This window comes from Coturnix japonica, chromosome 11, assembly GCF_001577835.2.
Source record: "Coturnix japonica isolate 7356 chromosome 11, Coturnix japonica 2.1, whole genome shotgun sequence".
NCBI lineage: Eukaryota > Metazoa > Chordata > Aves > Galliformes > Phasianidae > Coturnix > Coturnix japonica.
The window spans coordinates 12,917,455-12,943,151 of record NC_029526.1 but is presented as its reverse complement, the minus strand read 5'-3'; the positions used below and the strand labels follow the sequence as shown (position 1 = coordinate 12,943,151).

Sequence of the window (25,697 nt, the reverse complement as noted above, 5' to 3'; positions counted from 1 at the left end):
TGCTCTTTGTGGGGCTGAAGCTGTTCTTTGTATTTTTAGTATTTACCTGATGGTCCTAAGGGAGAATCATGCATTTTTCTCCTGCTCCCAGGGCATGGCCAGACATACTGCTCTGCCCATAGCTGCTCAGGGTCAAGTTGTTGCTGGCCCCAGACCATTTCATTCAGATGCTTCACAGCAGGGTGGACTGAGAGTCTGTGACCAGGGAGTGAGTGCTCAGCTATTTTCTCCTTGTGAGATGGGCTCCCAGCCCTTTGCTCTTGCAGATCCTGAAGGAGCCTCTCAAAAGGAGCGTCAGAGCAGTGTGCTCACTCCCTGGTGTGGACTGGGGCACAGCTTTCCCCCCCCCTACCCCAGCTCAGAGAGTCAGCTGTGCTGAAAAGCATAATTAATGCAGTGGGATTCAGCCCATCCCTGACAGTAGGGCTGATTGGCATTAGGTCCTTTGATTTCTCCTGAGGCGTCATAATATTTTAAAGTTATTATTAATTACAAGTGTGTTAATCTCTGTACAGTATGAACAGTATTTCAAAATATTATAATTTCATCTCGTTTGAACCCAGTGGGGAAAAAAAAAGTCACTTTGGATGAGCAGAACAACTTTATAGATGGTGTGTGTTATAACCAGATGGATTTTACTCAGTTCTGTTTCTGCTTGATATTAAGGGAATATTAAAGATAACTGACTAAACAGCTGTAAGAACTCACATTAAAAGTTTGCAGTAAATGAGAAGAGGAAAACATCATTAGAGGCATAAGTTGTAGCAATTGGAATGCATGTAGCTTATTATACTGACAGACACCCTTGAAAATATATATTTATGTAATTTTTATTCTTATTTTTTACACAAAATGTTTCCTCAGATGGAAAAAAGAAAAATAAAATGACCTCTAATATTTTGAAGTATAGAACTAATTATGGTAAGGAGTGATCCTGATCCCACTGAAGTCAACTGCGGCATTCTTTATGACATTGCGGGATTGTGCTGCTATTAAGAAATAATAAGGAAATGAGATACTTTAAAGAGAGGGTTTTAAAATGAACCAGCTCTGTTGGCCTCTTTTGTAAAAATACCTTAGAGCCACTTTTATCAAGTCAAAAGGTTCATTGAAAAGAGAAATTAAAAGATGCTGCTCGCAGAGCCTGGCAAAACATGAAGTTCGCAATAAATATCTCTCCAATCCAATTATAGCATTCAAATCAAGGAGGAAAAAAAAAAGTCAGAAATATAATGAAAGCTTTCTTTCTACTGGAAAAGTGTACTTCGTGTGTCCAGACCTAAGGGAATTTCCAAGTCAGCATTATAGTTGGGAAAAAATGTAATGTAAATGAGAGTGAAATAATCAAATTTTTCTGGTGGAAATAAGTGCGGTTGTTTGATGTAATTTTGACACACAGCATAATTTCAGCATCAACACTGAAGTTTAAAGGATCAGCGTGTCTTCATGAGATTTCTATACAGGAAAGCCGTTCAACGGGAAAATCTAAATCAGACTTTGGTATGCACATTGGGCCCCCCCTAAGACAGGAAGCCTTGCATTATATTAGTTGCAAATAGAATGATAGAGATGACCCTTTATCAGTAATTTCTAGGCACCCTTTCCACTTGAAAATCCAGCATGATTACTGTATATAAATCACAAGAAATGTGTGAATGTTTTCATGCTCACAAAATCAAACATTTGTTTTATGCCTCTAACTCCAGCTAAGCCATTTACGGATGCACACAGTTCTCTGCAGTCAGCTACACCGGGCTCATATCCCTGTGTTTATTGCAGTTGTCGTTTTTAATATCACAGGGATATATTCTGAACAATTAAAACAGGGCATGTCTTTGGCATTTTACTCAATTTTGTAGCCTGTATGAAATGTATTTGTAAATTTAATTTCCAAATCGAGGCAGATTCACACACCCTTGTAGCCAAACCCAGCACGAGAACCAACAATTAAATGAAGCCTGAGATCCAGTCCAAAGGAGGCATATACTCAATTTAATTTTTAAATAGCTTAATTAATAGTTTCGGCTCAAGCAAAGAAGTGAAAATTGGTCAAACTATGTAAACATTAGTTAGAAAAACACAATGCCCAGCCAAAGCATTATAGAAATTCTTTTCAGAAGAATGATCTTTAAATTTAATTTAATCCTGGTTTTCTACCATTGGTGAAAGCCCTGTTCAGACAAGGCTTGAGCCACAAAGAATTACCAAGGTATGCTGAGAGTTTATTTAGTCTTTGCTTGTTCCGAGGCTGTGTTTCACTCTGCAGTCATCATTTTCTCTCTGCTGTCAGTGTGTTGTTACCTTTCGGCAGCTTGGAATTCACTGAGAGGCCTCCGTGTATTTTGAAGCAGAGTTTAATTGCCAATGGGAGCTGTACGAACGCTACAAAACACTGCTCACAAATATTTACCAGAATTTTGAAATGGATTGGGATAGACTCTGCTATTGCACTTCTCGTGTTTGCTTTCTGCAAACATTCAGGTTCAAGTTCTTATTGACATGGCTGTGGTGGATGGCAACACTTACATAAGTCCCAAGGCCAGGAGCATGCTTTGGTGCTGGAGCAATCGGGGAAGAGAAACACCACCATGTGTCTTACCCAGCTAGGAAGAGCTCACGAGCAGCCCTCAGATAATGGAAGGGAACAAGCGCTGAATTGCTGCTGAATTGAATTCCAGGGGGACAAACTGACAAAACTCAGAAAACATGTCTCTATTCCAGGGTACAGAGAAAGGGAATTTCTTTACTCAATAAATAATGTTGGCAAGATCTTAGCCTCCAAGGTCAGAATGTTTTGGTTAAAATAGCTGAAAGTTTTTCTCTTTGCTTCTTGTTTTGCTTTAATCTGATTACGTTAATAAAATGATAGAAGAATGAGGAAAAGCTGTAGGTGATGAATATCAAGATTGGCTCAAGGTTGGCATTAGCCTAAATTGCTTTAGGATACTGACATCCACTCCATCAGCAATTCTTACTGCTATGATAAACTTCTTGAGCTTGAGCCTATATGATGTAGAGCTAGCTAGCTAAGGTGATTATTACGAGAGTTGGAGGCTGATTTTCAACAAGATTTAAGGATCCAAGACCTAGTATGGTAAGGGAATTTGGGCAGTCCTTTGTGGTGCATTGATGTGTATTGATTGCGATGAAATCCTGATGCCATGGAAGTCAAAGGTCTGACTGCAGCAGAGCTAGGATTTCTCTTTATATCCTCTTTGTGCCCACAGGTATAGCTATTTTTGGCTGTGGAGTTAGTGTGTGCAGCAGAGATGCAAAAACACAATGGGAGATGACACCTTTTCATGCAAAACAACCAACCGTTGGGGCTGTAGAATGGCCGGATGAACTGGCGTTCTCCAGCTTCTTCCTAAAGTTAAGCACACTGAAGGGCTTCACTAGGCGAAAGGAAGATGTAGGAGAGGATTTTATAAATGGCAGTTGGGCAATTAATGTTAACCATCAATATCGAAATAGCTTAGATGGCATGATTAACTAGTAAGAGTTTTGAGCTGGCTGGTAATTTTAGATTAAATAGCCAGGCAGCCAGTGACTTGAATATTGATGAATATCCTGTGTTTTATTAATATGCATTCTCTATAAATTAGAGGCTTAGTACACAAAGAAGAAATCTAATGCTCTTGCTATTTTTCATTGCCACAGGTAGAGCTGAATAATTCATAGCAATTAATTTATTTCACTGATTTAGCCTTTTTGTGTGCGTGTTGAGGGGGGGAGCATAAGTAGTCTGCAGGTAATTTTTTTCACATTTATTTATTATAAATAACTCACCAAACACACTTGAAGACTCGCTCTTAGTTGCAGTGATTTTTATTATTTTTTTTTTAATTAAATTAAAGAAATGGGAGAAACTTGGGCAGAACTGCAAGCAATCCAGCAGTCATTACAAGAAACCAAGTGAATTTTAAATTGTAAAAAAAGCACAACTAATTGCAAATTAATTGATTGACTGCTGTAATTGATTGGTGCAATACCAGTTGTGTTGCATGTTTCTGCTCCTCATTTAATTGATTGTAATTCTTTCGGACCAAGATTTTCTTATAACTATGTTTGTGTGCAGAATTTCCTATCTTTAACAAGTCACTAATGCATTTTAAATGGAGTGGGTAGAATGCTGCTCTTTTTGAACTCATGGGAAGCTTTGCCATTGACTTTGGAAGATACAGGATTTCACCTCCTGATGAAAACATTCCAGAAAATCCCTCTTGTGCAAATAGAGCAATAACGCATCCAATCCAAATTACATTTGGTATTTAAGCAAATCTTCACAGTATCCAAATGTAGTTTTTTATTTCTTTTCTTTTCTTGGGAAAAGGTGGTGCAGCTCTAACTCTGAGATGCAATTCAGTGTGGCTGCATCCATGTCTCAGTGTCACACGGTCATACACGCAGCTGGTAATATCCAGAAGCACGTGAGGAGGAGGCTGTATGACTGCTGCCTCTCCCTTTTGCTTGTTCTTGCAACATACTGCACAGCAGTGAGAGTTGCATAGCACACAATAAATCGTTGCTTCATTATGCTCTTGTAGGCTTGTTTAGGGCACCTACTTCAGTACCAGCTCCATGGGGCTTTCTGTTCTTCCCAGAAATTCCTCTCAAATGTAGACTTCTGTTTTGATTTGCTGAGGGAAAAGAGAATCTCCATGTCTTATTTTCAAAATTACTTCTTAGTGCAAATGGCAGTTCACATTGCAGAACCTCCTAAGAAAAGAATCTGAGCAGTGTATGAAGATGATTTTAATTTTAGGTGGATGATTTTTTTAAGAGGAGGCAAGAGGTTAAAGAAGGGTTTTGTGAAATGAAGCTTTTCATCACTCCTTTCTTCTATCTTCTCTTCTTGCCATCCAGCTTTTTTCCTTTCCTTCTTTCTTTCTTCCATACACAGAAGCTGTCAGGCCATTATCTGACCAGGTTCTGTTGAATTGTTCTCAGCTGTAAAAGAAGCCTATGTACCTCCAAGAAAAAATAGCTTGAGATCCTTGTTCATTTCATCTGCCCCTAGCCAGCCCCAGCCTGTGCTTGTGCAGGAAGATACCAGGCTGATAGAACAAGAATTTTTGGTGTTTGGATTTGATTAAAGCAGATGAACGCTCTTAAGAAAACGGCATGTTTCATTAGTTGTCCTAACTTAATAACAAGGAGCAGTATTCAGCTTTGTTGATTTTGATAAAACAGTATTTATTTACTAAAACAACCCAGACTGTACCTGCAGTGCATTCAGATGGGTGGAGTGGCAGTGTAAGAAAATCAGGTATGTTCACTGCAGTGAGGTTGGGTTTTGCTGCAGTGTGACAAGGTGATTTAGGATCCGATCCAGACTCCTTGGAAATCAATGGAAATGTTACCCTTGACTTTAATGGGCTTTGGAGCCAGTTCCAGTTGTGGCAATAATAATTTTAATAGGGGGAGAATAATTCTCTGGCTTAAAAGATTCAGCATTTTGAGGTGATAGTCTTGTTTGGACAGGCTTTGTTTCCTGACTTTGAATGTTTTTGCACATGCCTTGCTCATGTCGGCAGTCCCATGAAATGCAGATTTATGTTTTGTGACCCCACTGAGATTTTGTAGATTATTCTGATGTGAAATTTGAAATAATTTTAAATTTACTCAAAACATGAGCAAAAATGGGATATCTTCAAAGACTTAATGAAACACAAAAGTCTGTTTTGTGTAATCCAGAGTTTCATTTTGTGTACTTCATTGTTTCTCAGAGGCCTGGATGTACTTCTTATTTGTTCTTAAACACTTATGAAGGTCCTAGGAATAGAAGATGTGCTGAGGTACCAGAAAAGACTTTTTCCAGCACCCGCTGCAACCTGAGCCCCCCATAAACATTTAGGACTCAGCGAGAATTGTACCCAACTCTATTTGATGGCGGTACAGTAGTGACCTTCTACATTGATTAAAGAAGTCACACTGATTGACTTTGAAGGGAGCCACATCCACCCTTCTTCTGCCAAAAAGGCAGTGGCTGCAATGTGAAGCCTTAAGAGTGGGACATTGCTCCTCCAAGTACGTGGAAGGCATCCAAGGGGAACTGGATAATGCGGATAATGGGATAGGGTTTCCTCCCTCCTCTCCCTCAAATACCATATAGATAGATTTTAGCTATCCAGAATCAAGCCTTAGAAGACTTTGATAGTAAATTAAAAGCTGATAAAGCTAAGGAAATGAGCTCTTCTTATAGGATGCATAGGATGGTCATCAGTTGAGAGTATTGAAAAGGACTGGCAATTTTGACTCTGTAGGGAATTTGAATGGTGATGGGGAAAGGCTGATGCTGTGTGGATTGGCATGAGCAACCCAGTGGAAGGGACGGTGTGGTGAAGAAAATAACTTTATCCCTCTGGAAAATCCACCTCTCATGGTTTTCCATGCTGTTGCTTTAGGGTGTCTTGTTTGAGAGAGGTTAATAATACACTGTTTTCCAAAGATGCGCAATATCTTAACAATGTCTGGCATCTTTAAGGCTCCTTGGGTTGGCAGTGAGAAACACTGGCATCCAGAACTGTCACTTCTGAAAATCTGGGCCACTGAACATGATATGAACTATCAGAAACCAGAGATGAAGGAGCATTTATGTTGGTGAATGTGTAGTAGCTTGAAAACTACAAATCAAAATAATTCACCCTTTTATGTGTAAGTCTCTTTATCTTTGATATATGAGTTGAAAAGCTGCCTGATTTCCTTGTAGTTTCCGTAAGTAAACTGCGTGCGACCCACTAGAATGCTATTTAAGCATTATTTAAAGTGCAGACTTGTTAAGGTCAAGAAAGCTCATCTGTATGCTAAAACGGAACCGACTGAACCTTACACCTAAAAACATCCAACAAGGAGGTCTCAAGTTCCACCATTCCCTTCTGACAAGGATACAGCATGACAAATGGTGAAGTACCAAAGGATCAAAGAGCTTTTTCAGGGAAAACAATAAATTCAGATACAGAAGGACACTAAGTCCTGGTGCAGGCTTCTGCTGTTCTAGAGCAGTCTTCCTCAAACGTGACACTGCCAGAGCATTGCAAAGGGATAGAACAGAACTGCAAGCTGGGAATAATAGCACTGGTACCTTTCAGTTCTGCGTAGTGAACCCTCCCATGCACATGGAGGGACAATGTCACATGTTTTGCTCAGATTCTAGAATTACTTGCCTCTGTTTGAAGCTATCCTGCCTTTCTGAAGGATTATGCCCCTCAATAGCCACTTTAGAAAGCCTATTTTACGTGGTGGTAAACACAAAGCAGAGGGTGGATGATTAACACCAGCTAAGGTTATTTGTGAGAACCTAGGAAACAATAACTTCATAAATCATTTGTTTTATTATATGTAGTTCTTCCCATGTAGTTTGGTCATCATTGGGCAAGCTGTGTTTCAGTACTCTTTTAAGCAGAGAACCATTCACTCATGTTAGCTGTTAGGAACTGCTAAAGGTACAATAGTAATAAATAGCAGAGTATTAAGAAGAAAAACAACAAACTAAAGCAAAAACCGTCTGTTATTTTCAGCATATTTCTTAGTTTTTGGTGTTTGTTTGTTTTTTTTTTCCCCTCATATTTTTAGTCTATATAAGGTTACTGGCAGTAGCTTTGCCTCTCTTGCCTACACTTTAGTATGCTGCTATTTTTGTTTGGAGCAATAGTGTGGTTTTACACTAGTCCTCTGGTTGTCTCCACTTTTTTGGGGGGGCAGTAGTTCAGCTCCAGAGCCTTTTTGGAGAACGAGGAGATCCACTAGGGAGCTCTCTCCAAAAGCAAATCAGAACTTGGTGGGACATTCAGCTCTGATCCCAAGGGCAAGCCATGCTACCGTGAAGTTCCCTGGGGTGTATGTAACACTCCTTTGCAAGAGAAGTGCTGTCAACCCACTGTGAGCGTCCATCCCACCCTGGAGTGGAGTTTGTTCTACAAAAAGGATCAAATGCTTTGTGTGATGCCTTTTTTTGTTGGTGTCTGGCAGTTCTTGCTACTGCTATTCTTCCTTCTTCCACCAAGTCTTCTGGCTCATTATCCTTTCTATTCATTAACTGTTCCATCTTCTGTAGCTATTCCTTCTTGTTGCTCTCCTTATTTTTTTTCTATTTTTATCACGTTTTGTGATCCCTTTTCCAATTTCCAACCTTAGTCTCCCAGAAGACCTGGAGTGGTGACGTCTGGACTGAGAAGAGATCACACTGCTTATAAATCTGCACCATGAGGAGGCCAAAAGTTTCTTCAGCAGCAGGAGGTAAGCCAGGACTGCTGGCGGGTATGAGGACCAGAGAGCAATGCTACATACATTCAAGAAGAAGAAAGTGGTGCTTTTGAGGAACAGAGACTTTGGGGCAGCATCACATTCCTCTAGAGAAAGCCCAAAGAGATCTTCAGGTGGGAGCACACCACCCGGCCAGCTGCTTGTTGGGTTTAGCCCATGGACATCTGGGGTCTGCACACCAGAGACTGAGAACTCTTGACTTACCCTAAATTTCCTCTTTGTGGACTTCTGATGTGACAGGAATGGCACCAAAAATTCAATGTACCTGCTTTGCCATTGTTTTTCCATACTGCTAACTTTCCCAGGACTACATTCCGTTCAAATTACGGGAACTTAATTATGTGAGGCTTAATTTCAGTTGCTTGGCCAGCTTTAAAAATATATATTCAAATTTGGACCTCAGGGGCAGAATTTGGGGAGCCTCTTTTGTCCTTTTGCTTTGTGTTAGCATAAATGAAGAAACTATGCCTGTGAATCTCTGCTTTATTACCACCTATTCCAGTCTCACTTCTGCTGAGACTTCCCAGACTTTCAGCAATGCAAAAGGGGGTATGAAATACCCCTAATATTGTAGTCTATGCTTCTGAAACAGTGCAAACAAAAGATATTTGTCTCCTGCTTACATGTTTTCTTGTAAATAAAATGCATTGAGACCAGATACAGCGTTACACTGATTTTGCACCAGAGAAAAAAACATGTATTGTTATTTTGCATAGAAATGCTATGTTGTCTGTACGTTGAGTTAATGTTAGAGTGTTTAATTGCAATGTAAAAGAATGGAGAAGGAGAACAGAAGGAGTGGCATGGAAGAGAGAGAAGGTAAAAGGAAGGATACAGAAGGGGAATGGTGGAATTAGAGGCTAGAATTGTTGGAACATTACTGGAGAATTCCTATGACTGGGACTTACTACCTTCCTAACATCTCCTTTCATTTTAATCTGCTGCTCAGGTGATCAATAATGAATGGCCTCCCAGTTTCATTGCTCACTCCCTCTAGAAGCTTTTGCATCCTTTTGCTCCATTCCCCAAGATCTCTAAAATTCTAAGAAGTTAAGGTGCTAAAACTTCGCCTTTCTGCTGTAGTTCATGTCCTCTTCTGGTATATCTTTGTTGTTACTTTGATAGCAAGGGGCCCACAGCACTTTGTGTTATGCTTCCATCTATCACATTGTGATGATCAAGAATACATTGCAGCTGATGTGCAAACACTGATGTATATCTGGAGTTGGGCACCCACCTCCAACTCAGCAGATTAAAAAGCCCCAAAAGAGGCATCAAGGGAGATGTGTTTTGTTTGTGGTTTGTTTGTTTTTCTTAAAGCTTCCCAACCAGTTAGTGGGTTATCCTCGATGTAGTGACAGCATGCCCCTTTCTTCTACTGGCAGTGCTACAGCATGCAGAACAGATAAATAACACGACTGCATTTCTTTTTGGAGGGAGTGACCTTACCAAGCTGGTGTGGCTGTGCAGGATAGGGCTCCTTGCAGGGGCTGCTGCTGTATCTTCAAGGGTTGAGAGTTGAGTTCCTTCTGCAGGAGTGAAGAGAGGAAATGACCTTCACCCAGCTGAGCAAGGAACAACAGGAAACCCTTGTGGTTTGAAGCTCAGTCTGCTTCCCACCCCCTAGAATCTGGCACTCGAGGGTGGTTTGATGGACTGTCAGGGTTTAGCTGCTGCACGTATATTAACAGAGTATGCTGATGATTTATAGCAAAGTGATGTGTGCTGATTTAAGTGATGGACTAGCCATTCTGTAATGGATTTGAGAATTCCCAATCAGATCGTACTTAGTTTTATCAAGCAGGAAGCTGGCAGGCAGTGTTTTAATCAACTGATAGCAGCACTTGGCAATTGGCATCCCACTGGTGAACTGGTGAGCTCTGAGAACACTTCCCAAAGACCAGCTCATTGAGCTACAGGCAGCAGCATCCCCTCAGATCTCCCAGGCTTACCTCCATCTTGTTCTTTTGAGCCAGTTTCTTCCCCAGAAGTAATATCCAGCTGGAAGCACAGAGCGATGCGGCACATACAGATTCTTTGCTGCTCTTTTGCCAGTCTTGGAGGGGGGAAATGAAATGAGGCAGAAGACATTTGTTCAATCTTCTAGGAACATATGTCAAAACAACCTCCTGGATATAACATGAAATCCCAGAACTGTGCAAATTCAGAGTTCTGATGTTGGCATAAGTTTGTGAGCACTCACGCTCTGTAAGTGAGATCAGTCTGTGGCATGGGACTGCACCACGTGGGACGTGGCCTTTTCCCCTTTAATCCAGGTTGCTTTGTGGCCTGTTATCCCCACTCCATCTCCTGAGTAGCACCTGCATTCTCACCTATACCAGTAGGCATGCAGAATGTCTTCCTTTCAGGATGAAGCACAGCAGCCTCCTTATTGCATCTGCACAGCCCCAGTTGAGCATCTTCATAGTGCAAACTCTCAGGAGCCATAGCTACCTTAAATAATTTCCTGCTCAGGATTTATGTGCTATCACAATTATTGAGCTACACAGCCATCTACACCCACGTAGCTGTATTTGAGCACAGAGTCAAACCTGGGGAGCGGGTTTGTTGTGCCTAGCTCCTATGTAGTAGTTTCTGTGCTTAGCAACCCACCTCCAATATAAATATATCTGCTACTCTCAAGAGCAGGCTTTGAAAAGCACCAGAAGGGATCACTCCCCCATAAGGATTTATTTCAGCATTGCAGAGCAGTGAGGACTTGCAAGGAGAAATCCTGCTCCCAGTTATCTCTTTATTTAGAGACGTCAAGCTCTCATCGAAGGCTGATGGAGCCCAGGTGAAGCTTGCTGTGATGGATGATGAGTCTCCTTTAAAGATCATAGAAATACAGAATTATTGAATCATTTGAGTTGGAAGGGACTGTTAAAGGTCATCTAGTCCTACTGCCCTGCAATGAACAGGGAAAAGATGGATCCTGTGGGATCTGCTCTTGAGTTGTGCTGCCATACAGGGAGCCAACAATGCTGGCTTTGTGTAGGGGTCCCATAGCAACTCCAAACCAATTGTTTGGATGTGTAAGAAGTCCTGTTAGTGTGTTTTGCAGGTTAAAATAAAAGCATATCTTGAAGACATATTCCTTGATTTAAAACAAGGAGATTAATTCCTCTTAAGATGTGGAAGAAAACCCCCCAGTTAAGAGCCAAATCTTGATTTTCCTACCAATGTTTTGTGGATTTATGTTCATTTATTGCACTGTTTGTTTGCTTTTACAAAATCCCCACCAGCACAATCATTTAATTTCTGTGAGCGTCTCCAGGGACAGGAGGCCACACTACAGTATCTCACATTATGTGTCATTCAGGCAATGTCTCCTGAATCATAAAAACAATAGGAAGCGGCTGGTACTTGGAAAGCAGATTCACTCTCCTTTTCCCTCTTCTGAGCTGTTTTTCCCAGCACATGCTGGCACACAAACTTGCTAGCAACTTGTTTAAACACCAGTTTCAGGGCAGCAAAGATAAACTGCATAAATCTCAATCTGCATCCCTGTCCCTCCAGTGGGGTCCTTTGAATTAGAAGAGGTTTTCTGGGGGGGGATGATCCTGTTGCTTTTGATATTATTTTCAAGTTTGAATCTAATGATAGAACATCAATCCCTGCACATCCAATTGACCACAAAGACCGTAATCAATTTGATTTTATACGGTAAATCCCTTCCAGATTACCACTCCAACTGCATATTCCTGCATGCAGGAAGGCTGCATTAAAATATCTGGCCTGATTAATACCTGGTTATGGGGTGCAATTGCAACACAACTGTGAGACAGGAAAATAATCCTTTAAAAAGAAAAAAATAGCACTGAGGGTGTCAGAAGAAAAGGAAAACATCAGCACTGAAACAGCTCTCAAAATTCCGCATTTCCATTTATTAAAAAAGAAAAACAAGAAAAAAAACAAAAAAACAAAAAACAAAAAAAAAAAAAAAAACCAAGAAAAAGTAATTGAGACTTAAAAGAGAAAGAAAGAAAAGCCCTCCATGACTTTAAGTGTAAAATCCATTTTAGTAGCAGGAAGCTGTTATATGGTTAGAGCAGTTATTTTTATTGTCTGTCTGGGTATAGTTTTTAACTGCAGGCACAGGATAAATCAATAGTGTCATAAAGCTACTCTCACCCGGTGCCCTTTCTAAAGGGACATTGTTCAGTGGCTGTGCTGGATGTGACACAGGCTGCTGCTTTGATGCGCAGAATTACACGGCTGTGTGCTAAGGGAGAGCTCGGAGTGCAACGCATCTTTAGCGGCATCTCCTCATCCTTGTGTTCTGAGAGCCACCAGATTAAAAGCAAAACAAATCACTCAGACAATAAAAAAAGCCCAAAAAACTACAGAAGTACTTCATCAGAAGAGGGTGGGTGGGCTATTCTGGCTGTTCTCTTGCAAAAGCTGCTCTCAATGAATTTGTCCATTCATAAATCTTCTCAATTTCCAAGACGATTTGAGAAGAGAAAGCTTGCAGTGATTCACAGTGTCATCCCTACAGCTTAAACCTGAGCATAGTCTGCTTCATCCCACAGCAGGGATGGATGCAGCAGGACCTGACTGTACAAAGCTGGAGCTGGATAAATCCAGCCTGGATGTGTGCCTTTTTAATAGCAAGAGTAGTTAACGGCTGGAACAGTTGGCTTAGGAATGCAGCGAATTTAGCATTACTTTCAGTCTCTAAATCAAGAGCGAGTGTCTTTCCAAAGATATGCAATAGCTTCAGCAGAAGTTATGGCTTTGATGCTGAAATGAGTGGGTGAAGTTCTTCAGCTGTGTTGCATAGGAAACAAAACCAGATGATGGCGATGGTCCTTTTCAGCCACTCTAATCCATTAAATCCTAGTTGGGGGCCCATCGCACGCTGGGGTTTAAAGCAGTCTGTTGGCTTTTCTGGATGGTTTCTGTGGGCGATACACATTCCAGAGCCGGGGCTGACAAACTCCATCTAAATGTGTATCCGGAATTGACACACTTCATAATTTACAGCTCTTTAATCATTGCCTCTGAATGGCACTCCAGAGCCATTCCCCTGCAGCTGAGCTCACTTTGTATCTCCTGTGCAGCGTGAGCGTTTGCTGGCAAAGCAGAGATGCACCAGGGGCTGATCCCAGCTGAAACCCACACCCCAGAACAGCCACCAGTGACCTGGGCCATGGAGAGGTAAACCCTATCAGATCAAATTCGTAAGCAGTTTATTGTCAGCAAAGAATGCTGTTGAGCAAATTAATTGCTCCTCTCCTTGCTTTTGCATCACAACTTCCCCAGGTTGGCACTTGTGACAAAGGCATGAAAGCTGTTCTTGTGCTGCAAGTGGGAGGTGCAGACAGCGACAATCTGTGCCCTGTCTGTGGAATCGATGCCGAGACAGCTCTATTTTCACATCCATTCACACGCCGATTGGAATTACCTTGGGATTTGTTTGGGGGATGGCTATTGAGAAGTGGAATTGGAGTTGGGATTTAGTGAGATTAAAGGAAACAACAGAAAAGTAACACAAGTGGTTCCTGAAGGTAGCACAGCTCATAAGACTGCTCAGTGAGTGTGAGAGCCATTGATGGCAAATAAGGTTCATCCTAGTAACCTAATCTTTGTTTCCCTTCTCTCTGCAAAATGCTTAGTGCTGGATTTTGATGTCTGTAAATACTGATCTGGGTTTCCCTTCCTTTCCTAGTATTTGGGAACCAGAGCAGCAGATGTCAGGGAACCAAAGACACCCTCATGGCTATAAGAAGCAGCATAGAGAAAAGCCCACAAACACTTCCCAGATTGCCAAACTTTTTTGTAAATTGCCGGTGGCTGCCTGAATAGCAGCAAGCAGCGACAATAATAATAAATTACAGTAAATACCATGCTGCCAGAAGTGACAGCAAACCAAACCCACTGCTGTTCAGAAGTGAATTGGAGAAAATATTTCTTAATCTCTTTTTGTGTTATTCAGTCGGCCGTGATGATTTATAGTACTCCAAAGAAGTTACTGTACAGAGTTGTTTCTTAATCATCCGTCATAGCTTCTTGCTATTATCTGCATGTGTCTGTGTGTCGGCAGAGGCTCCGGTGTGGTTCGATGCAGTCATTTCGCTAGGGAAAAAGAATGCTGATATGAGGTCTGAGATGGGAAAGCTGTGCTGATCCATTGCTGAGCAGTGCTTTGCGTGGAGGTGTTGCTCAGGAGATGTGTGGTTTGGGCTCTATTGGCTATGTGAGGCAATGGGACAGGCTGCCCTGGGAAGTGCTGGAGTCATCATCCCTGGAAGTTTTCAAGAAGAGTGTAGATGTGACAAAGAGGGACTTGATTAGTGGGCATGGTGGGGGTGAGCTGATGGATGATCTTAGTGGTCTTTTCCAACCTCAATGGTTCCATGCCTTTGTGATTCTATGAACAGTCCATGTTCAGTGCTGGCGGGGCTCTGGGAGCTTGGGCTTGGGTTGGTGTGCATCAAGAAGACATAGGGAATATCTGTGGGCATGCTTATGGTCAGCATAGGAAAATAAAATGGTGGTGGATAAATGAAGCTGGGAACACAGTATCAGTTGTGGCTGTCTTTGTCAACTTATTACCAAGATTTATATGTGACGCAGTGAGGACTGCTCAGTGACACATTTTAATTTAATTAAATTTCCTGTTGGATTGATGTCTGATCAATCAATAATGTTAATGTTTTTGCAATTTAGAGATTAAAGCTTGGATGAGCGGATATTGAAATACTCTCACATCCAGCTGCCTGGGAATATCTTCTTCTGCTTCCATTTCTCAAAAAAACACGATTTGGTTTGGGATGCACCCTGGGGTTCACGCCAGCCCTGGAAGTTTTGCTACCTCCTGGCACTGGGTACAGAGCCATGCAGCAGTGTTGCTGCTTGGGGAGACCCAATATATAGACTGTAAGGTCCAGGTCTGTGCAAAATCCATCTCTTTCTGATGTTTAGCACGGAAAAAGGTTGAGGAATGGAGTATTGCTGGAGCAATTCTCCTTTTTGCTCTGCTCTTCTCGTTCTACAAAGCAGCAGCACAGAGGCTGCAGCTTTGGAATCTAATGGCCACCAAGTTGTCCCTCTTCCTGTTCCAGATGCCATTCACAGGTCCACATTCCCACCAGACCCCCTGCAGCAATGAATTATCTGCCTTCCAGGCAGGATCCAAGTCCAGAGCTGAACCCAAACTGCGCAAAGCTCCTTGCCTGCCCAGATTTCTCACGGATGAGCTAATTGCACTCCACCCTCTTTAGGCTCTGAAGATAAAGAGATGCTGCAGCATGTCCACAGAACGGCTTTTTTCTCTCACTTCCTTCACTGCCTCAAATATTTTAGTAGTGAGGTCAGGAGAGGTTCTAATGTCTACAGGGGAGTTATTCTGCACTGACTTTTGCATGAGGCAGTGGGGTCTTACAGCCTTACACAGGCTGTAGGAAGCAATGCAGCTGATTTGGGTGGAATGGCCACTTGCACTGCAAGAATCTCACTTCTGTGTTGTGAGCACAGGAAGGTTTCACATGTGAGCTCTACTGAGCATTGCCTTTGGGACAGAGGTGGGTACTGGAGGCCTGGGGGTGTGCAGGTGGGAGTGTGGCAGTGTGTGTCTTCACACAGAGCAGAGGAGGGTATTTATACTTTGGAACAGGCTGAGGGAAGTGAACTGCAGCTGAACTAACTTATTAGGTGGGAGCTCTGACATGTAATGCTTTCAAGGCCAGCTTCCATATGTGGGACTGCTGTACACTGAGGGCCCAACTAGCTAAGACTTTTTTCTCTTGTCCTTCCTCCTCCTTCCTTCCTTCATTCCTCTTCCTTTCTACTTTTCTTTCCCTTTCTTCCTCCCCTTTTTCCTTCTTTCTTTTCTCTTTCATTCTCCTCTCCCCTCATCTTCCCCACCTTCCCCACTGGGCATGCAAGTTTCAGCCCCAGCCAGTTTGCTATCTGGGGGTTTTAACATGTAAGGAAGGTGGAAGTGCATGGCAAGGACACACTTTCAGTTCCTTGACCACAGTTCTGCATTGAAGTCAGTGCAGACAGCATCTACAGACTTCTTTTTGGAGTTCATTTTACCTTAAAGAGTAAATCCCTATCAGAAAATAATTTATGATCTGAGAGGGCTGTCACTTACAAGCTAGCAAAAGAACTTCAGCTGCACTTTTACTGCCTTCAGCATCAAACATCCATGCTGAGGGTGGGAATGGGCCTTTTCTTGTCAATTGTGATACAGCACCATCTATAACATGACCGTGTGGGTTTCTGGCTTGCATTCACCTGATTTCCAGGCAGCAAGTTAGAATCCAGATTGTTTGCATTATACCACAACTTACCAACTCTATATCAAGCTATAGTGTGTGGGGGGGGCAATACAGCAACACCCAGCAGCCACAAGGAGTCAAAGCATTGAGTCGGTGTTACATGATAGGCACAGCAGGTCAAACCTTCTGCAGCAACCTATCTGGTCTGGAGGAAAAGCACATGCTCTTACTCTTTGCATTCAGGAGCTGCCTGTTGTGCCCTGGAATGCATTGCATTTGTGTTTTTGCCCTCAAAAATGAAGTTGTGAGGAGCTGCATGCCCTCCCATCCCCATGCAGCTTCTGTAACACCCAGCTCTGTGCTAAGCTGTGTTTTTTGCTTGTTATGCCTTCAAAACTCAGAAGGGATGAAAGTGAAAACGGATCCATGAGGAAAGCCTCAGTGCAGTAATCTGCAGCTCCTGCTAAGAAATGCCCAAAAAAGCCAAGCTTGGATGGATGGGTTGGAACAGGGACCTAAAACTGTGATCTAGATGATGGAGGAAAAATAGCTCAGAAAGAAATGCTCCTGTTTCTACACACGTGCAAGAGGTCTGGGCTTCCTAAGTGGATGGGGAATAGAGAAAAGTAGAGATATGGGTTATTCTTTCCATGTATATTTTTAATTATGGCCCATATATCATTCTTAGCATTGCCCTGAGCAAAGAAAGATAAAACAGCAGAAGCAATAGCAAGGTTTTCACACGTGTAGCCAGTCTCAAAATCAATGGAAGTGAGGTATCTAAACACCTTTAAAAACTTGACCACTAATTCCCCAAGGGCCCTTTGAATATCACAACCTTAAATCCTTGTGGATGTCTCCTGACGTTGCTCAGGAGCTTGAAGTCAGGGCATCCTTCAATTATCATGGGGAGGGCTGAAGAAAGGTTCTTGTTAAGGCTGACCGACTTAAAGCTGTGTGCTCTCATTGCTCCTCATCTCTTTGTCCACAAGGAGCACTCAGCTCCTTGCCAGCAGCTAATGAGAGGAATTTGGTGACTGTCCACCAATGCATTTTGGTAAGAGAAGAGGAACAAAGGACTTTTTTCTTCTTTTTTTTTTTTTTTTCTTTTTCTTTTTTGCATACAAATAGAATCAATATTCAGGCAAATTAAAAACCACTTTCCACTGAGAATGAGGGAATCCATGCAAATGAGGGCTCTCCCCTAAACTCTCCCTGCTCTGCCAGCCCCATGGCTTGAGCTATGCAAAAGAGGAGCTATCCCAAGGTGAGGGTACAAGAGTGGCTTGCTTAGCCAAGGTGACTCCTCTCATCTGTTACATATCACAGGGTTATAAATAACGTAGCATCCTGCATCTGATCAGGCCTGGGAGGCTGGCAGCCCCCTCCCTCCTTTGGGATGCTGGAACAATCACCAGCCAGCAAGCACTTTGGTGTGTGCTGCAGAGATGGGCTTGTGCTCCTCTCCCCTTTAATTAGAGTTTATTGGCAAAGCAACCCCATTTCTCTGCTCCCAGAAAATCGAGGCTGTCAAGGCCTAATTCCTGGGGCCGATCAGGTATGAGCTATGTTTACCGAGTCCCTCCAGGATTAGCTGGTTGCTATCAAATTGGAGGAGCGTATTTCTATCAATGAAAACCGCTATGACAAGGTCTGTCCCCTGAGACAAACTGCCTATTCCAGGGAGGCTTTAAATAGGAGCAATAATGGTAGTGAGCAGCACTGAGTTGAATAATTAGATTGTTCTTCATAAATCCTCGAGCGAGGACTTCCAAGCAGGTCCATTATGTGTGTCGTATGTTAGCACTGAGCTTTATGTGGTGTGGACACTGCTCAGCACGGGGCGGCAGTGACGGGTGAGTAAATCAGCAGCCAGGGACCGCGAGACAGCTCCTTCCCTCCTGGCTTTCCCCATGGAGATCAGCTGCTCAGAAATACAAACACCCATCCTATTTATTTTATTACTCAAAGAGTTTTCGAGAGGACTATCTAGAGTGATCTTTGAATATTTATGTTTTGTTTGTTTATATTTAGAGGCTGGAGAAAACACATATTTTGTTCACATCCCCAGACTGGTTCATTTACTGATTCATTTAAAACATCCTTGCAGATCCATTGAGAGATAAGTTCTCCTTCAGAGGGTTACAGGCATATAATAGCAGCTCAGTATTATCTCCACATATCCTTGGTGGGATTTCCCCTTGCCAACTGAGAACTCAGCCTTTTTCCCCCCCTAATCTTTCCTTCTCCCTCCTCTCCTTTCAATTATTCAGGTTTTCTCTCTCTTTCTTTCTCCCTGTGTCAGTTACAGAGAGAAAGCTCAGATGAGCAAATGTCATTTGACTCTAATCCCGGCTGGTACTTTTTAAAATGTCTGAGAGAATCTGCCAGGCTGCAGGGGTTGCAGACACAGCCTGTGTGGCTCAGGTAGCTCCTCTGAGTGGCCCCAGTGTGCTCCACTCAGTTACAGATAGGATCTCAGAATCACAGCATCGTAGGACTTGGAAGGGACCTTGGGGATCATCAAGTCCTCATGTTTGTGAGAGCTGGCTGGATGCTACTGGTAAGGAGAACAATAAATGTTCTTCCGACAGTGACAGTGTACACACCTAACTATTTGTCTGCCAGTAAGTCTGGTGTCACTGTAAGTTCTGTAGGAGCTGAGTGGCAAAAGAAGCCCTGACAATAACCTGAACCCCCAGCCCCATGTGCCTTGGTGCACATGAGCAGCATGGTGGCTGCCTTATGCTACCAAAGAGATGCACAATGAGAGGACACTAATGGCTGCGGCCATGAGTTTGGAACCATTTCCCTTGTCCTATCACAGCAGATCCTGCTGAAGAGTTTGTCCTTCTCTTCCTAATACCGCCCATACTGAAAAGCTGCTCTCAGGTCTCCCCAGAGCTTTGGCTTGCACTGGGGCAGGACGGGCTCTGAGCCTGCTGTGACCCAGCAGCTCACCACTACCCTCACTGTTACTCATCCCTTCTTCGACCCTGACTGAGAATTTCTCCAACATCAAAACACTGTCAGGATAAACAGTGCTAAGCATTTTACGAGGCAATTTAGGTGATAATCATCAGAGTAATAGAATAATGTTATCCATATTCATTTAAAGGTGTGCTGTGCTTTCCCTTCCGATTAGCGTAAAATTCTCCTCCTTGCCAGGCTATGGCAATAAAGTGGCTGTGAGAATTTTAAAAGGCACATTTTTCTTCACATCATGAGAGCATGAATTCGAGGAATTTCCGATTCATAAGGAGTTTGCATTCCTGGGACACAGGCCTCAAGCACAGCCCCCCTGCATGCTATGACCACAGCTCTGCTCCTGCTGTTCTGCTTGGCTGAGCATTGCCTGGAGCATAGAGGGGGGGACAGTAATAGTTCCTCTGCTGCTGGCTCCGGAGCCTCCAGGTTCTGTTAGCTCAGCCCCGTGCTGTGATCAGACAATGTAGACCAGGAGGTGGTTTTCAGTGCAGTGCCTGGTAGTTTGCACATAACCTCATTTCCTATCCTCTGCCTGTAGTTATGTTCTGTGAATGTGGAGTTCAGCCTTCTCACCAGGGTCTGGGCAGGTAAAACTGGTCCCAGTTGGAGACAGGGCTGAGTCAGCCCCGCTCCTTGCTTCAGCTCCTGGCTGCAAGCTGCCACTCTGGGAAGCAGCTGGGCATGCACAAAAGCTGGGCTGAGGCACCCAGGACACTTAAAGGAAATGGGAAATATGTCTGTGGACATTAGATGATTCAGGGCTTGCTGGCAGTTGAACAGAAGTTCTAAGGATTTCAGTTTGGAACTTGGGCAGTTTTATTCCAGTCTGTTCCCACGGTGGGCACCCTCGTTGCATGATGGACTTGGCCTTGGTGCTAGGTTGGGGCATGGCACTAATGGCACCTGCCATTCTCAGGGGCATGACATGGGGTCCATCACAGCCTGGAGATCTGGGCACTGCAGTAATGATCACCAAGTAAGCTCCTCCGATACACTGTCTTCATGGTAAGGTTCAATTTTCACAAGGTTTTGGGAGTACCTGCCTGAGCCAAGAGCTGGTTCACCACCACCTCATTTCCCTCTTGCTACATGCATCTGCTGGCTGGTCCAGTGCCAGGCTCCTCACCGACGCGGATATCACTTATGAAAATAAAGGCAGTGTTTTTTCTCATGCACCAAAAAATCCTTCTGAAGACAAGGAAATATTTGCTGTGAGAACACAAGGTGTTCTTTGCTCTCCCAAGATTACTCTGTAAGCTCACAGCACATCATTCCAAACTATGTTGGTAGATTGTCTGAATTTCCTAAAGTAGGTTTAATAAATAAAGACTCAGGGCTGAAAATGCAGCCTATTTGCAGGAGGATTTTTCATTACATTTCATGCCTATCTCAGCTTTATGAGGATATGCTGGCTTAACTCCTTTCTGATGCTGTTTCTTAATACAACCAGACTCTCTAGATTAGTAGAGGTATATGAAACAAAAACCTGGCATTAGATTTGCAGAATGTCTGTTACTTACACGAGATAGTAGTTAGACAGTAATCCAAGACAAAAGAAATTCACTGTCACAATAACAAATCCATTTTAAAATCCATTTTCCGCAAAGCCACCAAATCAGCGCAGCAACTTCCTGGCAAATATATGATAATGTATATTTACATAGGAAGCTTCCCAAAAAATACAGTGGGGGGAAGGATCTGGGGAGGGGAGATCCTAGGGCACAAGGGTGGGGTTGGACAGCTGTGGCAATGCCATGCAAACAGACCTGGCTTTTTTCCTGAGAAAGGGATTTTTACAGACTCCTGAAAAACACCAGTATTTTTACTCAGTATTAATGGGAGCTTGACTTGAAGGCAGCTCGCAACAATGCTTCCGATGCTGATTTATGTATTAAATGCAGCTGATCTGCTATTTTCATTATCTTGATGTGTTTTTGATGTTTGATTTTCATACGAGCATCAGCCAGGCAGCCCTGGGAGCGGTTTTGAGCACATGCATGTGCTTACATGTCTCCACAAGCGGGACATGGGTGCACAGTGCCAGTTGGATGGGATGGGATGGGATGGGATGGGATGGAGCTGGGGAGATGTTGCTGCGTTTCTCTGTGTTTTCTGCAAGAACTTTGCTGTCTTATCTGTGGAAAATTGATCCATACAGTCTCTGTAGAGACCTACATCAAATATTAATTTTGCCTATTTGTTCAATGTAATTAGCAGGTGTGATTAATCAATTAATCAATCTGGGATTCCTATCTATGCAGCAGCTTGCTATGACGAGCAGCATCTCCTCCTCCTGTGCCAGGGTCCCCACCCCATGTCCGGCTTTGGGGGGAGCTGGGGCTGGGATACTCTCCCTGGCTCTACGAGGGGGAAACAGAAGACAGGTAGTGTCACAAATGGATGAGTTTTGTGTGGCTCCTGCTGACCCTCCCAGCCCAGTTCTGCTGGCTAGATTGTGAGAAGTTCACATTAACCTCAAGTCCTTTGGACACTTGGAAATGCCAATAGAGCTCAATGTGAACGCTTAGAAATGCTGAATCCGGGGTCTCTGGCTGAACCCAGCCCCATATTCAGGAACCCAAAGGCTGTCTACATGAGGTTGTGTGCATTTGCAGAGGGTCTGGATTGCACAGAGGATGTGCTGAGGGTTCTCACTGCCTGAGTCTTCTGTTAACCACTGCCCCTTCTTGGTTTCATATCCTGGATCATCTCCATCACATTGCGCCTATTTTTCCCTGTTTTTCCCCTGCTTTTGGGCATCCTGTTGTCCTTGGGCCTTGCCCACCATCACCCAGAGCAAGCTGCAGCTCTGCCAAGACAAGGGGCTAACACATTCAGGAATCACTACATCCATACTGTGTGCTGACATCCCTAAACCCTTTCTTTGTTCTGACATCTTTTAGTTCTGCAGACCCCATCACATCATATATATTCCTCTGGCCAACCTGACCTTGCCCTGCCTTAGGGGAGAGCACTTTTTTTTCTCCATTTGTTGGGCTCACTGGGCCTGATTTCATTCCTGTACATTGTATGCTTTGCTGACCTGGGAAGATTTTATGTTCCACAAATGCCCCCCAGAAGATAGACTGGCCTTGGTTTCGGTGTGATTTTTGGATTAGAACCACCTGGGGTAGCACTTTCCTCAGAACAGTTTTTCTACGGAGTAAAAAGTATGAGTCTCCATCCGATGCCTTGAACCGTCATCGTAATAACCTCAAATATAGCTGTCTTCACCACATCACCGTCCTCCTCTCTGACCCATAAAGTTTTACCATTACAACCTGCCCTTAATCACCTAACCATTTCCTTAGTCTTTCAAGGACAATGGTTTTTATGCCATACTTGCTAACCTTACATATTAGTCTACCATCCTGGGCTGCGTTTAAATGACTTTTCTGAAATCTATGTGGATTAGCTCCACTGCTTCGCCCCTGCCTGTTTTTCACTTTAGCTCCTAAAACAAATTCTGCCGGATTTGTCAGACAAGATTTACCCTTTATGAAGCTGGGCAGATCCGTTTTTATCAGTTCATATTTCTCCAGATGTTGGGTGATCTCATCCCTGCTAACATGGCTAAAAACCAGCCTCTGATTCAAATTACACTGCAGGGCTGGGGCCAGAATCTCAGCTAGTGGGAATAAATGCACGTGCATTTTACATGCACTTGTACCAGCTGATAACCTACTGCCAATATTTCTTGGCTTCTTCCTGTCTCTTGTCGTGGATGCTCAAATATATTTGTGCCCTATCAGCTTCTCTTCTTATCTCCAAGGAGGGAACCCAAACCTGTTACTGGGCACTTTATCTTTCCTGCTCTTCTATGAGGTGGCTCAGGTTCCACGACACCTTCCACATGCAGCTGTGTTCCTTCCCCAGCAGCATCACCTTGCTTCAGAGTTTGCCAATGACCTGATCTGTTCCCTGCTTTGCTTTTGCAGGGCGCTTTGCTTCTGTGCCTGTTCCTGCATTTCTGGTCCCTTGAGGGTCAGCTAGCAAAAATCATTCAATTCCATTATTTTACCCTTTCTCCCCATGTTATTAAGCTCTCCAAGCTCTCTCTTGCATCTCTCAGTAGCCCAGTGGCCTCTCTGCTAATCTCATCTTCTTTACCTGTGTAAAAGAAATCTTTTATTGTCTATATTCACCCCACAGGCAATTCTTCTCTCTGTCATATTTGCTTTCCTAATCAGCTTTTTACATCTTTTCAGCTTTGCTTTATAATCCCTTTCATCCCCTTAATATTTGCCTTTTTACACATGTCACCTGCCTCTTTCCTCTCCCTGATAGCTTTTATGACTTCCTCATCAGCCATCAGCCTCCATCGGAAGCACAGCTCACCCATCCCTGCTTGACAGAGATGTTTCCAAGTGCTGCACTCATTTCCTGAGTGCGAGCTGCTGCACACAGTCAGGGCTCAGTGAATAGACACCAATGCCTCTTCTGTTGACTCTCATTTCTTCCTTGCTGCTGTTTGCTCTCGAGCAAATGGCAGTATTCTCACATGCATTCTTTGCTCTGAATTGCTACTAAGCAGCTCCATGATTTTTTTTTTTTTCCTTTGGGACAGAGAGTGCCACAGATCCGTGGAAAATGAGAGATTTCTTTTTTATAGGAGGAACACTGCAAGTCCATGGCATAGCGCTGAATTGTCCCATGCCATCAACCTGCTGTAGGAAACCTGCTTTAGCTGGGGGTTGGACTCAATGACCTCCTAAGATCATCTAGCCCAACCATCAACCCATCCCCACCATGCCCACTAGACATCCTGCCACAACAGCACCAGTGAGAACACGGGATCATTACTCATTGGGCTGCATTTGTTCTGGTGCTAGGTGATGAAATGCAAATTGCACAGTCAGATGCACAATTTCAAACCTTCTGTGAGCAGCTAGTAAAATATTTGAGCACGGCATTCTCTCCCTTTGCGGAGCAGCACTTCTAAAGCCACAATGGTATCATGGAAAAGTGCAAAGGGTTCACACGTTCATCAGGATTAGAATTCCTGGGAGTTTCTTCCCAAACAGCTCTTTGTCATTTTAATGTAAAAATACATATACAGTTAAACACACACACATATATGTATTTGTTTTAAGCACTGCAGGGCCCAATCTCTGTTACAGGTTCCAATCTCTGTTGCCACCTCCCAGCCCAGCACATCCCCAGCCTCAGTAGGGCAACAGAGCAGAGGTTTTAATATATATTCAAAAGCAAGTGTTGGCACAAAGGTAGAATGAAGGGAGAGTGCAAGAAACCACACATCTTTGTTCTTCCCAATGCTCCTTCCCCCACTTAGTGGTGATTAGGGCTGGGTTAAAACTTCTTCGTGCTATTTGTGTCTCTGACAGAGCATTTCTGGCTTTTTCCTGGTGTTTTCAGGCTTTCTCACAAAAGGAAACACTACCAAGTTCATAAAGCCTTAAGATTTACAAACTCTAACCTGTTTTTGCATTTCGTTTTTCTTTTTTGGCCTCCTTAAGTTCTTCAACAAAATTGTGTTAAAGCAGAAAGCTGTTTCCATCAAATCCCCTTTGCTACACGGTTCCTCTCCTTCATCATTCAGTAGTGATGTAACTATACAAGAGGGCTTGTGTACAAGAAAAGACAAAGCTGAAGGCTTAATTCAGCATTGCTAACGTGATGAAAGGAACAAAGAACGATGCAGCTATGCCCTGATCCTGCACATACTTCTGCACATGGATAACTTCACTGCCAGGAGTATTTCTGCTCGCAGTAATTGTATGCTAAAGCATCAGCAGACTTTAAGTCACAGGCACTGATTTAAGCTCTGCCAGAGCCGGTGCACAAACTCTGCCACATTTCAGCAGGGACTTTGCCAGTGCTTACTTAGGGAAGCATTTCAGCACTGCTGAGTTTACTTGCAACTTAATCCTGAGCACGCATAGGCTTTCCCGAGCTGGGAGCACACGCGGCTGCTACTCGACGTGACAGTGATTGATGACTTGATTCACTGGGGTTCTGTAAAATTACCTCTCACGGGCACTGCCAGGTGGATCATTACAGCACAGCTCTGCATCGCCAGCAGTGGGATGGGATGCCCAGTAGGGATGCACGAGGATACATGAGGATGCACGGGGCTGCTGCCCATAGCACTGCATAGCTATTCACCTCCCTGTTTTGTCCCTGTCTTCTCCAGATTCAATGTCTCTGCTGAAGGAATCTTCCAGAGATGACACTGCCGTGCCAGATAGGCAT

General features: G+C 43.4%; 1 protein-coding gene across 20 annotated transcripts in view; it reads left to right on the top strand.

Annotated features, from left to right (window-relative positions):
• The window catches only part of MAF (MAF bZIP transcription factor), a 698,813-nt gene that overhangs the window by 577,465 nt on the left and 95,651 nt on the right, over positions 1-25,697 (top strand). For 13 of the 20 annotated variants that reach the window (XR_001557777.2, XR_001557779.2, XR_001557786.2 and 10 more), the window contains one exon: positions 8,137-8,923. The exons of 1 other annotated variant lie outside the window; for it this stretch is intronic. The gene's annotated coding sequence lies outside the window, so the exon portion shown is untranslated. Of the gene's footprint in view, positions 1-8,136; positions 9,247-25,697 lie in introns of those variants that run through there. 6 more of the 20 variants (XR_001557781.2, XR_001557767.2, XR_004308685.1 and 3 more) reach the window with 1 other exon arrangement.